General features: G+C 46.9%; 1 protein-coding gene across 8 annotated transcripts in view; it reads right to left on the reverse strand.

Moving 5' to 3' along the window:
- The window catches only part of Arntl (aryl hydrocarbon receptor nuclear translocator like), a 100,354-nt gene that overhangs the window by 40,029 nt on the left and 45,529 nt on the right, over positions 1-14,796 (reverse strand). The window contains exon 1 of one of the 8 annotated variants that reach the window (XM_042691334.1): positions 5,646-5,664. The exons of 6 other annotated variants lie outside the window; for them this stretch is intronic. The gene's annotated coding sequence lies outside the window, so the exon portion shown is untranslated. Of the gene's footprint in view, positions 1-485; positions 534-5,645; positions 5,665-14,796 lie in introns of those variants that run through there. One more of the 8 variants, XM_042691333.1, reaches the window with a different exon arrangement.

The following is a 14,796-nucleotide window of genomic DNA, read 5'->3' on the forward strand; positions in this document are numbered from 1 at the left end:
AGAAATTGCAGGTGCCTAGGAGAGGAGCCCTGGCTGGCACCGCCACTAAAATAACACCACAGTGAGGAAACTCAGGTGCTCCTCTGAGCAGGGCAGGGAGAAGCTGAACACTAGCCCTTAAGAAACCCACCACTACAGGAAGACAGCCACACCCAAGACCTCAGCCCAGATGAGGCAGCTCTCTTCCCTGGCTCTGCTCCTGCAGAGTAGAAGGCCATGAGTAGAGAAAAGGAGGAGGAGCAGGGCAGGCTGTCTTCACGTTCCAAATACTAGCTACCCCTCCTGGTGGGAAGACTGTACTGCACCTTCATGTCAGACCTGGCCTTGAGACTCACCCTGCCCAACCAATGTGAGCAGCCACAACCTTCACACAGAACTCTTTGTACTGGTTCTCTGTTTGAATCTGAGACCAACCATTTCCTGGGGCAGAAGCTCCTCCTCTAGTAAAGATCCTGGACAAACAGTAACATCAGGAAGAAACGTACCTTTGATACTGTTGGCCACCAAGATGTTGAGGGTGCTTGCTATGGTGATGGCTATGGCTTGAATGTGCCCCCAAAGCTCATGGGTTAGAAACTTACTCTCTCTTGAAACAGTGTGGGGAGGTGAGGCCTAATGGACAATGATGAAGATATAAGGGTTTTTTCCTCATGAGTGGATTAATGTCATTATTGCTGGAGTGCGTTAGTTATCACAACAGGGCTATGCAGCCAGAAGCTAATGAATCACACTTATAATCCTGGCTACTAGGGAGGCTGAGATCTAAGGATCATGGTTCAAAGCCAGCTCACGCAGGAAAGTCTGTGTGACTCTTATCTCCAATTAATCACCAAAAAGCTGGAAATGGAGTGTGGTTCCAGAATGCCAGCCTTGAGCAAAAATCACTAAGAGACAATGTTCAGGCTCTGAGTTCAAGTCCCAGTCCCAGCACATGAAAACACAAGTGAGTTCGTCTCCTCTCAGACTTTCCTGCCCTTTGATTTCCAAGATGAGATGAACAACACAGTACAAAGTTCCTCACCACCAAATGCCAGAACCTTGATATTAAATTCCCAACCTCTCAATTGTAAGAAATAAATTTCTTTTAAAAAAATAACAACAACAAGTAAAGTAGCCAATCTGTAGTGTTCTGTCATGCACAAATGGAAAAAGGTGGTGGTAACCAACTGGTCTATTTGTCCCAGACCTTCCCATTTCAGCAATGAAAGTCCTGCACCCAGGAAACCCTTCTGTCTCAGAAAACCTGGATGAGTCAGCCACCCAGATATTCCTGCTGTGTGACTCATCATGAGGTAGTTGACATGGTAGACAGAAGGAAATAAATCCTGGAGCCACAGATTGAGCTAGATCAGAGAGGCCAGGAAAAGTTCAGTTTTCATAAGAAAAACCAATACCTTCACTGTGGTCATTGTCCCAACTCTCCAGGTGAGGAATTTAAGGCTTGAGAGGCAAAATTACCTTGCTTCAAATAGCCCAGCCAGGAAGTGAAGATTGAAACCCAGGAGTGTGCCTTCCCGGCTGATGCTTCCACCTAGTGAACTACTGCCTATGCTGCCTCAAGAAAACATGCCCAAGAATACAATACGAAGACCAAAGCAAGCATTGCTAGGAAAGGCATGAGGAGAAAAGTGTAGGAAATCCTCACTCAAGGAAGCTGTGGAAACTGCGTAAACGTTCTCTCTGAACTTGCTGGCAGCCAGGGCAAAGAGAGAAAGAACAACTCTCATTGTGTGAGACCAGGAAGTTTGAGGAGGCTCATGGGGCTGACAGAGCAAGGAGAGGCATTTGTGGAGAGATCCACTCCATAGGGCTTGAGTACAGCTGTGCTGAATGGTTCTGGGGAAAAAAGAATAAAAGATTCTCTTATAAGATCTCAGTATTAGGAAGAGAAGAAGTGAGAATAATGGGGAGGGGGGGTAGAGACTGACTGGGATATGTCACAATGAAATTCTCCCTTGTGCATTGCATTCATAAGCTGCTTTGTTGAATGATAACCCCTTTGTAGAATTACTCAGAGGTAATTTTAAAAAAGAAAAATTCTCCCTTATATAGATAATGTATGCAGATTTTAAAAAATTGGGACCCAAGTGATAGCTCAACTTTCCTCTTATCCTCGAGTGTCACCCACGTGTGACAGCTCAATAGGGTTCTGCTAAGACATTTTGTGAAGATGCAGGATGAAATTCTGGCAGCAGCGTTTCATGAAGGAGCTTAATAACAGGGTATGCTTAGGAAAACAGGGACAACAATCAACCATCTTGACGGCCAAGTCTAGTGGCTACATGTTCCTTGAACTACAGTTCCATAAAACCCAAACTCCCTCCCCCCCCCCCCCGAGGGACACTTGTGTCCACAACCAAGAAGTAGCGGGCCCTGGGTCCAGGAAGAACTGCTTTCCTTCCTCTGCCCAGGGAGGCAGCCCAGGGCCCCTTGCCCCATTCTCCAATGTTGAGTTGCTCTGATCCGTTCCAATGGTGGTGGCCTATAAGCAAAAGCAAGATGCTGATGGGGCCCTTTACCCTCCCTGTATTCCTGTTGGATACTCCAACAGTCTGTTGTTGTTCAACAAATGGATTTAGAGAAACTTCACCAAGTGGAGCCAGATTATTGAAGGTAACTGGTATTCACAGCAAGATCGGTCAATGAGCCTTTCTGTACTCTCTAGCAGAAGCCAGGGCAATGGAAACACAGGGAGAAAGCTGAAGTCTTTGCATACAATACATCATTGACATAGTTGGAGAAGTGAGTATTTGAATAAATATATGATGCATTGCCAAGGCAACAGGCAAGGCCAGACTGGCGGCAGCTGTGTGAGCCAAACTCCTGGAGGTGCTGGTGCCTTTGGGTGTCATTGTGAAAATTTTCCAGCAGGTGGCAGTCAAGTGCCTTGAGAAAGGAATGTGGGGTTTTTTTTTTGTTTTTTTCCCCTAGCTGTGCAGCATGGATAAGACACAAGGAGGGAAAAATAATGAGCATAGTGCTTGGGTGATGGGGAGGAGCAAGTAATGGAAGTGAAGGGACCTGGAAGAGGTAAGTCCCTAATCAGGAATTATGGTTTACTTGGACACATGGTCCACCAGGTTGTCAGGGCTGAGGGACAGCCACGTTTGTGGCACTTCTATTCACAGTCCTATGGTATTCCGCCCTACGTGAGCTAAATTGAGTGTAGATGAGAAACTGCATTTGGAGCTAAGGGGCTGGCTGGCTGGCTGAGAACTTACAAAGAAGCAGGACTTGTGGAGTGAGGCATTCTGTAAATCAGACCAAGGCTAGTCTTGTAGACAAGCCCTCCAATGTGGTAGATGGAAGACAGTCTCAAGAATTCCAGTCTCAGACAGCACTGAGGCTTGGTAGGGTGAATCAGAGGTCTAATGAAGAGTCACAGAACAGTTCCCCAAAGCCATGCAGCAAAGGCACTCAGGAAATATTTGCGAAGAGAGTCATAAAGGGATGTCTGCTTGTCTTTGCCACATTCTCTTTGAGATACAGCATCAGGGCAATTTACAGTCCCACTAGTACTGGGGGGGGGGGGGGTGGATGTACAGACTACTGATGGTATGGTATGGGGATGTAGACTGAATGCAATTGACAACGAAGCAGCTACCCAAACTGAAGTGGAGGGAACAAGGCAGAGCGAACAGCACAGTCATGATGGAAGGAGCTGATTGGATAAGCAAGCTAGGGACACGATTCTTTTATCAGGTGCAAGGAAAAAGGATTGCGGAGTGGCTTGAAGTCTCAGGAACTCTACTCCCTCTTAAAATCCCATCAACCATCTAAAAAGAACACCGGAACTACTTAGTGACTCTAAAATTGTGGATAAGAGCATGCTCTCTGATGGGAGATGGTGGTAGGGTTTCAAATCCTGACTCCATCAGGCATTCAAGCCTTAGGTCCAACAAATATGAGTGTTGTGACATTGGCCACAGTCCCTAGTCTCTGTGTGTCTTGGTGCATACGATAAGGATGGTAACATTTCCAGCTCTGAGTGGTCATGGACTTAAAGGAGACATATAATGTGCTAAGAATGAGGCCCGGCACATGTGAACTATGGTCACTATCATTACTTCTTTCCTCAGTAACCACCAAAAAAAAGCCTTATAATAGTGGCTAACGTCATTTTGCCCATTTTACAGGTGAGGAAATTTAAGTTTGCCAGGGTAAATAACTTGACCAAGGCCAATGATTTTATAGATTTAAAATCAGGTCAGTTCTAATTAAAACTCATAATCTTCCCACCATTTTGCATGGTTTCCAGCCTGGACCATGGCATCGCCTCCATACAAAGTAAGAAAGGGGCACATCCCAGAGCATGCAGGGATTGAAAGATGCTGCAAACCAGCCTCATGAGAACTTACGATGCTATGTGGGGGCAGGGGGAGGGGGAGGGGGGCAGACGAAGGCAGGGCCATGTAACTCTATGGGATAAGGGTTAATTAGGCAGATTTCTTTTCTCCTGGGCTTCCTGCCCATCTTTCAAGATGCCCTTCTGGAGTGCAAGGTCCAGGGACGGTGGAGACTCTAGGCCTCCCAGTATGCACTCACACGTCATTTTTATCTGGCACCTACTGGCCAAGGGTTCCATGGAACCCTGCTCTCAAGACCAAAGGGCCCCTCCTATGAGACCCTGCCTTCTTTTCTCCTCCCCAATAATTTCCCACCCAAAAGTGCTACCTTTGAAAACAGCCCCAGCTCTGTGTCTCCTAGCGCAGGCCAAGGACCTTTGCCTTGCCCTGCCTAATGCCTGCTCTCTGGCCTGGCACTGTCCTCAGCCTCCTGGCATCCTGTGTATTCGGCCCACTCCTCAGCCTGGGCCTGGGGTTTGTCTCCATTACCTAGAGGGAACCAAAGGAATCTAATGCTATGCAGAAAGCTCCAAGGTGCCTTGTACAGTGGCTCATGCCTGTAGTCCTAGCTACAGGCATGTAACTCAGAAGCCTGAGATCTGAGAACCCCAGTTCCAAGCCAGCCAGGGCTGAAAAGTCCACATGAGACTCTTCTCTCCAATGAACTACCAGAAAACCATAAGTGTTGCTGTGGCTCAAAGTGGTAGAGTACTAGTCTTGAGCAAAAGAGCTCAGGGACAGGGGCTGGGAAGATGGTTCAGTGGTAGAGCGCTTGCCTTGCATGCATGAGGCCCTGGGTTCGATTCCTTAGCACCACATAAGCAAAAAGAAAAAAGCCGGAAGGGGTGCTGTGGCTCAAGTGGTAGAGTGCTAGCCTTGAGCTGAAGAGCTGAGGGACAGCGCCCAGGCCCAGAGTTCAGGTACACAACTGGACCCCCCCCCCCAAAAAAAAGAGCTCAGGGACAGTGCTCAGGCCCTGAGTTCAAGACCCATGACTGATCCCCCCCAAAAAAGGAAACTCCCAGGTGTCACCCCTCCTGTGGCAGGGCTTAGGCCTTGTTCTCTTCTTCACCTCAATTCCAAGCACAGGAGACACTCCACATCTCTATCACCCGCCCATCCCTTCTGCACTGTTGCTCAGCTATGCGAAGCAGTCCTATTAAGGCTGTTTTCTCTATTACTTCAGCCTCACTATTCCCTGGCAACCCCAGAGGTGCAGGGGAAAAGACAGTGATAGGAAGGCTAATGCATGGATAAGTGATACACTAGGCCTACCAACTGAAGACATGTCAGACTGACCTTTCTTTTTCTTGTTTGTCTGAATGTGCCACAGAGTAAGAGAGCCTGGTCCTAAAGACACCAAGAAGACGACTCTGTCCCCAAAAACTTACTGCCTGAAGTTGAAGGAAATTCTGGAAAACAACATCTGCATCTTGTTCTAAGGAAACAAAAGAATGTACTGCTGTTATATGGCGGCAGATGGGAGTGGCTGGCATGAGGGAGAGCGAGTCAGATGGACCCTGAAGCGACTCTGCTTCTCTGGTTGGAGCTGCTAGCAGACAGGCTGGGTGGGTCCAGGTTGGGCTGAGAAGAGAAATGGAAAGAATATTCCACAGAAGACAAAAGGGATGCTGAGGGATCTTGCCTGGTGCGACCTTCACCTTTCTTCACAGTGAAGCGCAAGTCTGCCTACAAAGTGGGGATGGGGCAGAGAACAGGCCAGGAAAGTGTTCTGGAGACAGGTGTGCCCTGCAAAGCAGCACAGCCTCCCTGGGAGGCCAGGCACAGGCATGAATCCAGGACTGGCCACTCAGCAAGTGAGTACAGGAAGTGGTTACAGCCCCACCCTTCGCCCCCCCAAAAAACGGGATCAGCTAGCATAGGTAGAATGAGAAGATGCTAGACACAGGAGACGAAGTAAGACAGGCTGGCAGGGCCTGTCTTCCTAGAACCAAAGCTCAGCTCTGCCATGTCATAGCTGGTTGTCCTGGGCAATCAGATGGCCTCTACAAAACACCGTTTCTTCCTATGTGAAAGGAGAAAGGACTTCCTTGCCTGGGTTGCGGGAAGAGGGAGTGTGCTAAATGTTTGTAACCATGTCACTGAAAGAGAGGAGCTCGTGCTGGGTGAACAGGAAGGTAGAGGTGCAGGCTCAGATCTGAAACTTTAGGAAGATGCTCAGGGACAGTGAGACGCGGAGCAGGTGAGAGGCGAACTTGACGCGGAGTGATCTCTGGGTGCCAGGAGCCTGTTGGTGAGTGGGCTCAGGAGACATCCGCGGGTTAGCTTTGCAGCAGGAAGCATGAGGACTCCTCAGAATGTGAAGGGTGGGTGGAATCTGCAGAGCCCAGCCCTTCATTTCACCAAAACACAGACCGAGAACCCTCCATGAAAGCTGGGACGAGGATAATGAGGAAGCTAAGTCAGTGGGTGGTAGGTGACAGAATTTTGGAGTTGCTCAGGGAGATGAGAGGGAGAGAGCAGAGTACAATGGTTTCTCCACAGCTCAGGAGCAAAGGAAAAGCCTGTGGGCTGATGGCTGCCGATGGACCAGTGACACAGTAACATCTAACTAAGGGACACAGGGCTCCTCAAGCTCCATCAACACACCCCCGAGCCTTCAAGCAATGAATGCATCGAACACATGTGTGGCACCCAGAGGTGCCAGGTGACTCCTGGGTGAAGGACCAGTCCAAGAGAGTAAATTTCCATCCCACACTACATGTGGCCACCAGATTTCAATTTGGGACACATGTTAATAAAGAAGATACTGTGAGTGTGCTGGCGGCAATCACTCATTCATCTTGCAGTAAATATTTGCTGAGGGCATCGGAGTGCCAGGCATCGTCCTCCACGGTGAGGTTGAGGTGGGGCAGGGAGACCAACCCTTGTCCTTGGTTGGTACACAGACGGGTGAGGACAGGAAGCAAAGGAAATGCAGACGTAAATCATGTCAGATGCTGGGCAAGGATGAATGTTGGGGAGAGGTAGGGAGGGGGGGCTGGAGAAGGGGGCAGGCAAGATGGCTGGCCCAGAAAGACGACACAGCTGTGAAGAGAGGGAGCGGGGGGGGGGGGGGGGGGGGGGTTCTGCAGGTGGCAGCAGGGCAGAAACCAGGAACCCAAGAGCCAGAACAGCCGGAGGAGGAGTGGAGCAGTCAGGGTCTGGGCTTTGAATGAGGAGAGAGATGGGGTCTTCTTTTAGGGTTTTCAGTCTGGCTGTCCTGGTGAGAAAGGAGGTGAAGGAGGGGAGGGGAGAGCAGAGAGGTGAATTGGGGTTGGTGGGTAGAGGGGTGATAAGTGACTGAATACTAGATGTCTTTGGGGGTGGGGGGTGCTATGCTGAGGGAGGATGTAGGGGGAGAGATGGGTCAATGCTGAGTGGCCATGGCCGGCTGGCAAGAACTAGTCCTTGAATACTTTGCAGGAACGAGCAACAGGATTTCCTGACTGTAGATTTTTTCAGTCTGTGGCCTTCACAAAGCTCACCACCCCACCACCACCACCCAGTCTTTGAGGGTCTGCATTCCACTTGCTAGGCACCTGTATGAGCGATGGTTGGAGAGAGAGGTGCCTTTTTGTCTCCCCCATCAACCAGGGCAGGAGTGGCTGGTTTGGGATGTGTGAAGTGGGGACAGGGAGAGCTGGCTGAGCTTCCTCAGACACGAGGAAGACCCCTGCCTCCCTGCCCTTCTGGACCAGTGTCCATCCCACAAGAGCCGCATGCAGTTGCCCAGGGCAGTGCCAGCCCTGACAGCCCATTCTGTCCTTAAATGGCCTCTGGGGAAGGCACTGTTATCTACATGGTAGAGATTACATGAGTCACAGACATGAAGCAACATGTACGAGATTTGCCCAGCTTGGAGGGGAAGAACAGGGACTGGAATCCAGAGATGCTCAACTCCAGAGCCTGGACTCTTGGCACATGCTTTTGTTGCTTCAGTGACTCAGCACATAAAAAGCGAAAGCTCTGTCCCAACTGGGAGAAGCAGGGCAGGGCAGGGCAGGCGGACACCCACAGCCCTTGCCCCCAGTGCCAGGCTGCCCAAACCAGTAACAAGTGCGGTTACCCAGAGCGCATGTGCTGGCAGTGGGGGAAGAGTAGATCTGTGTAAGGGGTTGGCTAAAGGTTAACCAGATGATGCTTCTGCTTCAACTCTGCATGACCGACAACTTTCCTAAGTCGTACTTGGCCTTTTGCCTGCCTGCAAGCACAATGTAAGCAAGAAGCCTTCGTCTTGTGATGAGTCTCTGGGCTTCAATGTGCTGGGTAGAAGATGTTGGTCTGCATGCACTCTGACCTCAGGAATGACCTACAAGTTCCTCTTAACGGAAACAGACTTAGCCTGGTTTCTTTCATTTCTCTTTCCGGTATGCGGAGTTAAAAAAGAATCAGTTTTATTTTTTCTGAGCTTTGGTTACCAGTCCACGGATCTGAACAAGTCTGAGTTGTGTATCTTGAGAAAACTTCCTGAGAAAATAGCACAGAATCAGAACAAAAAATAATACTACAAGATGTGAAGCAGCAGAAACCACATACTGGGCTTTTTGTTGTTGTTGTTGTTAGTCCTGGCCCTGAGCTTCTTTTGCTCAAGGCTAGCACCCTACCACTTGAGCCACAGTGCCACTTTCAGCTTTTTCTGTTTATGTGGTCCTAAGGAATCGAATCCAGGGCTTCATGCATGCTAGGCAAGCACTCAAAGAGCTAGATGACTCTGAGAAAGGTCAGGTAACTGCTTGCCCCACATCTCACAAAGGGGACAGCCAGGATTGAGTCAGGGATGATGAGCTCCAGAGTTCTGTGACAGGAAAAGGAGGACTCCCTGTTCTGAGTTAAAACAAATCGCAACCCAAACTTCCCAGGAAGCCGTAAAAAAGAAAACACTTCAGATAAAAATAAGCAAAGAATAGAAACAAGAAGTCACAAAAAGGTGAGCTACAAGGATCAATAAATATATAAAGACACATGATCAAGATATTACAAGCAAGCCAGGCACCGGTAGCTCACACCTGTAATCCTAGCTACTCAGGAGGCTGAGATCTGAGGATTGTGGTTCCTGACAGGGCAGACTCTTATCTCCAATAGAAACCACCAGCAAACTGGAAGTGGTACTGTGGATCAAGTGGTAGAGCACATGCCTTGAGCTGAAGAGCTGAGGGACAGCGCCCAGGCCCAGAGTTCAAGCAAGCCCCACAACTGACAAAAAAAAAAAAAAAAAAAGATATAATAAACAAGATGTCATGTCCACTGCCTGTATTAGCAGAGATCATGCTCCTAAAGACAAAATCAAATATTAGTGAAGGTGTCATGAATGGACATTTACATCTGGTACCAACTCTCTAAAAGAAATCTAGCACTAGGTAACAAAGCTTTAAAAAGATCTGTTCCTTTGGAAAAGGCAATTACATGTGTAATTAAATTAAATGTATGTCTAAGGATATCACCTGTTACATAGTATTCATTTTATAACATGTATCTATATGAATAGAGATGTAATATATGTAAATCAATGAATACCTGCAGATTTTCTTACAATGTTAAAATAAAGACTAATCAAAAACAACTAAATGTTCCTCCTCAGAGGACTGGTGAAATAAAGGTATATTTAAGATGAAGACGTCTTGTTTCTCAGACAGTGGATACTGCTAAAAATTCTTACTTCTGCTATAAATCCTTAGATAAAAGGTTATTTCTAAGATAAATGAAACCATCTCCTTTGTTTCAAGTGTGACCTAAGGCTTCTCTAGAAAATTTCTAAGCTAACACACACATACACATGCACTCTGTCTCACTTTAAAAAATACAACACAAAATGCAAGTAAGCCTCTTTCTATGTTGCCTAGGAGAACCTCAAACTTGTGATGTTCCTACTTTATCACCCAAGTGCTGGGTTTACAAGCATATGACACCATGCCCACACCTAAACAAGTTTCTCTTGAAATAAAATTTGTTAATAATATAACCTATCAATGCTTATAATTTCAAAAACATTCAATATAAGACTCTGACTCTAAAGCTGGGCGCTGGTGGCTCATGTCTGTAATCCTCGCTACTCAGGAGGCTGAGATCTGAAGATCATGGTTCAAAGCCAGCTGGGGCAGGAAAATCTGTGAGACTCTTATCTCCAAAACACCTCCAGAAACCCAGAAGTGGTGCTGTGGCTCAAGTGGTAGAGTGCTCGCCTTGAGCTGAAGAACTGAGGGACAGCGCCCAGGCCCAGAGTTCAAGCCCCATGACCAACAAAAATAAATAAGTAAAAAGATATTGACTCTAATATAAAAAAGAAATGAATTAAGATTGGTTAAAATAAGATAATAAGATTAGTATGTAGGTACTGAGGCATGACAACAGTAGACAATAAGAGAAATGACCTACTGAAATGCTGGACCTTTTCATAGTAAATGGGTACTCTTAGACTTGGTATTTATATTTCTAGAAGACATGTTGTATATTAACATTATTTATGGGCAAAATAAAATCAGACTCCAGGCTCAGAGCATGATAATCAGAGGTTTGCTTACATGGATGTCCACTGAAAACAATATACATATATATATATATATATATATATATATATATATATATACACACACACACACACACACTTGTGTACACGGACATTCCTTTGTTCCCCAAGCATTACACATAGCATCTTTAACTCCTTCCCCCATATGAAAAACCCTGTCCAGGTCACAGCCAAATCACCACACATTTCCAAGATGTCCTATAGGGGGTGCCATGAACCCATGCAGAGCCAGACGCAGGATTCAACCCACTCTTGCATAGACAAAATGATATTTACCTAAAGCTATACAGAAAATCAATGGTCCATAGGACTAGAAAAGGAGGAGGAAGAGGCAGTGAAGGAAGAAGGAAATTGCTCTGCTAATATTTATATTTATCCCGCTAAACATCGTTCCGGGCACTTTCTGTTATACCCATACAGGCTCTCATCTAATACCCTGCCAGCCTTGCAGGGTATTACTATCATCACCCCCATTTTTTTTTCTCAGATAAAGACACAGTATTTTATGGAGGTTAGGGCACTATTCAGAGCTCCATTTTTGGAAATGATACAGGGAGACGTTACCCAGTGCTTTTTCTATTGATTCAAGCTGCTTCTCCAGGTCTCTGATGCCCCTTACACACACACACACACACACACACACACACACACACACACACACACACACACACACACACACACACACACACACACACACACACACACACACACACACACACACACACACACCACCTTTGGGACCAGGTCCCTCACTTTGCTGTTTATGTCTGTAGAAAATCTGACTGAAAGGCATACTATTTGAAAAGCAGCTCACCAAAACTGATGGTTCAATATTGGCTTCTCAGTCCTCTGGCCCAAGCATTCTAGAAAAAGCCCAACCTGAACCATCACGTGCTATTCAGGGAAATACGTATTTGGCTCCTGTACCCCCAGCTTTGGAAGGCTGGTGGTCATCACACTGTCCAGCCTATCACAGCTAGGGTTGTGTTGAGACTCAACATTGCATTGAGATTGGAAGGAGACCTGGTGTTACATCGATAGGCATTTGACATCTACTTTCAGGCCCTACAGCCATGACTAAGTATTTTGAATAAGTCTATTGGGCAAACATGGTGTTCAGAAAACAAAACATGAATAGCTCTTGCTTGTGACCTTCATCTAATCCTATCACTTTAGGAGTCCTGTGCAGCCTGGCAGGGCTCGGATGAACCCATTTGGTGACAGTGCAGAGGCGTCTGCCCTGCAGTCCGTCCTGTCAAAACAAACTCTGAAGAGGTTTCCTGGAAAATGGTTCAACTCAGACGCCTGTCAAATGATTTCTTGCAAAGTAAGTTAAATCAGGGCCAGCTCAAGCCTGGTGCACCATGGGCCTATTTTTAGCACTATGCAGGGAAGGTTGTTAGATATTCAAGCACCCGAGCTCAGAGCACATACTGCCTGAGCTCAGATCTTCTCTGCCTTCGCTGGTATGGCTCCAGATGAGCGTGGGCCTCCAGCTCCTTGTTTCTTCACTGGTGAGATGAGGATCATGAGAGCAAGCACCTCACAGGGAGGTTGAGAATCGCACCTAAGACAATTCATGGAAGGAGCTTATGACACCTGGCACATGGGAAGAGGCTCACTCAGCAGATGTCTCCCTTACTAAGTATTACTATCCTACTGATTGCCCTGTCATAGGAAGAATGGCTGGAGGCACTGGGGAATACTGGAAAGACATAAAGGAAGGGGAAGAGGGAATGAAGCATGAGCCCAGAAGCACTATTTTCAAACTTCGGAAGTAGAATCATACCGGGCCTGCAGACCTTTGTTCTGTGTGGCTACCAAGGCAGAACTAGGTCAATGAGGAAAGTGCCAAGAGGCACACTGGAAGTCAGAATAAAGAAGGCTTTTTTTGCACACAAGGTATCCATAAAGGAAACCGGCAGAATGCCTGGCATGTAGGTGCCTCAGTGGGACATACCCTTGGGTTTTCCTGTGTCACTGGCCAGGAGAGGTGGACTCTGATGCCACTTCCCACTGGATCTCTCTACCACTTTGATAATGAGCAAAAAAGTGCTGACAGCCAGGGTGTGGCTGCTCAGCCAGAAGAATGGACTTTGGACCAGCCTTCAGGACTTTTACTTATTGCTCTGAGTACCATTTGTTATTGGTGATCAGCAACAGCTCAAGGAACCAAAAGCTTTTTTTTTTTTTTTGGCCATACTACTCCAGCCACATTCCTAGCCCTTTTTGCTTTAGTTTACATTTCAGACAAGGACTTGTACTTTCTCTCTGGGTAAACCTTAGACTGTGATCCTCTTACTTCTGCTTCTCAAATAACTTGGATTAGAGGAATGTACCTACCAGACCAGGCCAGACTATTTTTTAGATAGATTTTTGCCCATCCTGGGGCTTGAACTCTGGAGTGCTTTGTGTTCAAGGCTAGTACTCTGTCACTTAAGCCACAGAACCACTTCTGGCCTTTTCTGAGTATTGTACTTTATTGGAGGCTTTTTTTTTTTTTTTTTTTAAGTCTCACAGACTTTTCTGTCCTGGCTGGCTTCAAACCACAGTCTTCAGATCTCAGCCTCCTGAGTAGCTGGGATTACAGATGTAAGCCACCAGCATCTGGCTCCTGGAGTATTCTTAAATAGCAGTCCTCCTATTTCTACTTCCTTTGTAGCTGTGATTACAGAGGTGTGTCACTATGGTTGGCCCCTCCAAAAAGCATTTCTGGAATACTTGGTGCTGGGCTAGGAATCAGACAATATGAAATGTCCAGGAGGGGAGCTAGTAACATCTTACTTTAAAGACAGTATCAATTATATATGCCATTCTGATCTGGAGGTGCTCAATGAGGAAGTGATCAGCCCCGCTGGCCCTGTAAATCTGGAGGTCATTTATTTATCACTCAACCACAGAGACCAACAAGACTTGATCTGGGGTTTACCAGAGTTGCAGACACACACCAAGAAAGATGCTGGGACAAGTAGGAGGCAGAGGCGAGGTGGGGTGGGACTGGGGTGTCTGCTCCCTGAAATATGGTTCAGAGATAAGGCATGTAGGAAGTGCTCTCCATCATGGGAGATTGTTATCTTTCCAAACTATAAAAACTAAAAATAGACAAAACTAGAAACTATAAATTACAAACATTGGTATCACTGAAAAAGAAATCCAAGGGAAAAAAGTCGTAATTCCCAAACTATAGCTCGTCAGCTATTTTCAAAATATTTTCTTGTGTACTTGTTACTACCAATTCATTTGTCTCAACTCTGAGAACCTAGGGGGTAAAAGCATGCATGGAAATGGCCGTGGGGATTATGCTGTGTACTCATTCAATTACGTGCCATCTGGCTTCACCTAACAACATGTTTGAGATCTGTTATCCAGGCTGGCTAGGATCTCACCAAGGCACGAGACAGGGCATTTCTTCTCAGAGGAAAAGTGCTCAATGATGTCAAGGCTACAGTGTTGGATCTAAGCTGCAAGATCTGTCCCCACTTCCCACCTCCTCAGCAGTGGTAGTATGTCACTGTCCTTCAATCTCTGTTGGCTGTCATCTGTAGCCAAATCCTACTGCTTTTTTTTTTCTCTCTTTCACAAGTGCTCCTCCCTGACTTGTTCTTTTCCCTGCTGACTGCTGCAGCCTTAATGTAGGCTCAGACCACCTCCCTCCTGACCTACTCACATCCCCTAATCCTCTGGCCTCCAGCACTGCTCAGAAGTGACTGCACAGGTCATCCTCTCTTGGAGAAGTTTCTTAAGGTCCCTCTGCTGCTCCCATCTTCACAGTCTACTTTGGTCCAGACACTGTGCCCAGTCTATATACAGCAACAAGAACAGGATACAGGTGCTATCTCACATGCCAGCTCGCTATAGTCCACTGACACTGGCTACCAGGATTGGCTATTATTCTGTCTGGGGTAGCGTCAGAGGGATGGGAGG

This window comes from Dipodomys spectabilis, unplaced genomic scaffold (assembly GCF_019054845.1).
Source record: "Dipodomys spectabilis isolate Male_0828 unplaced genomic scaffold, ASM1905484v1 ptg000145l, whole genome shotgun sequence".
Classification (NCBI taxonomy): domain Eukaryota; kingdom Metazoa; phylum Chordata; class Mammalia; order Rodentia; family Heteromyidae; genus Dipodomys; species Dipodomys spectabilis.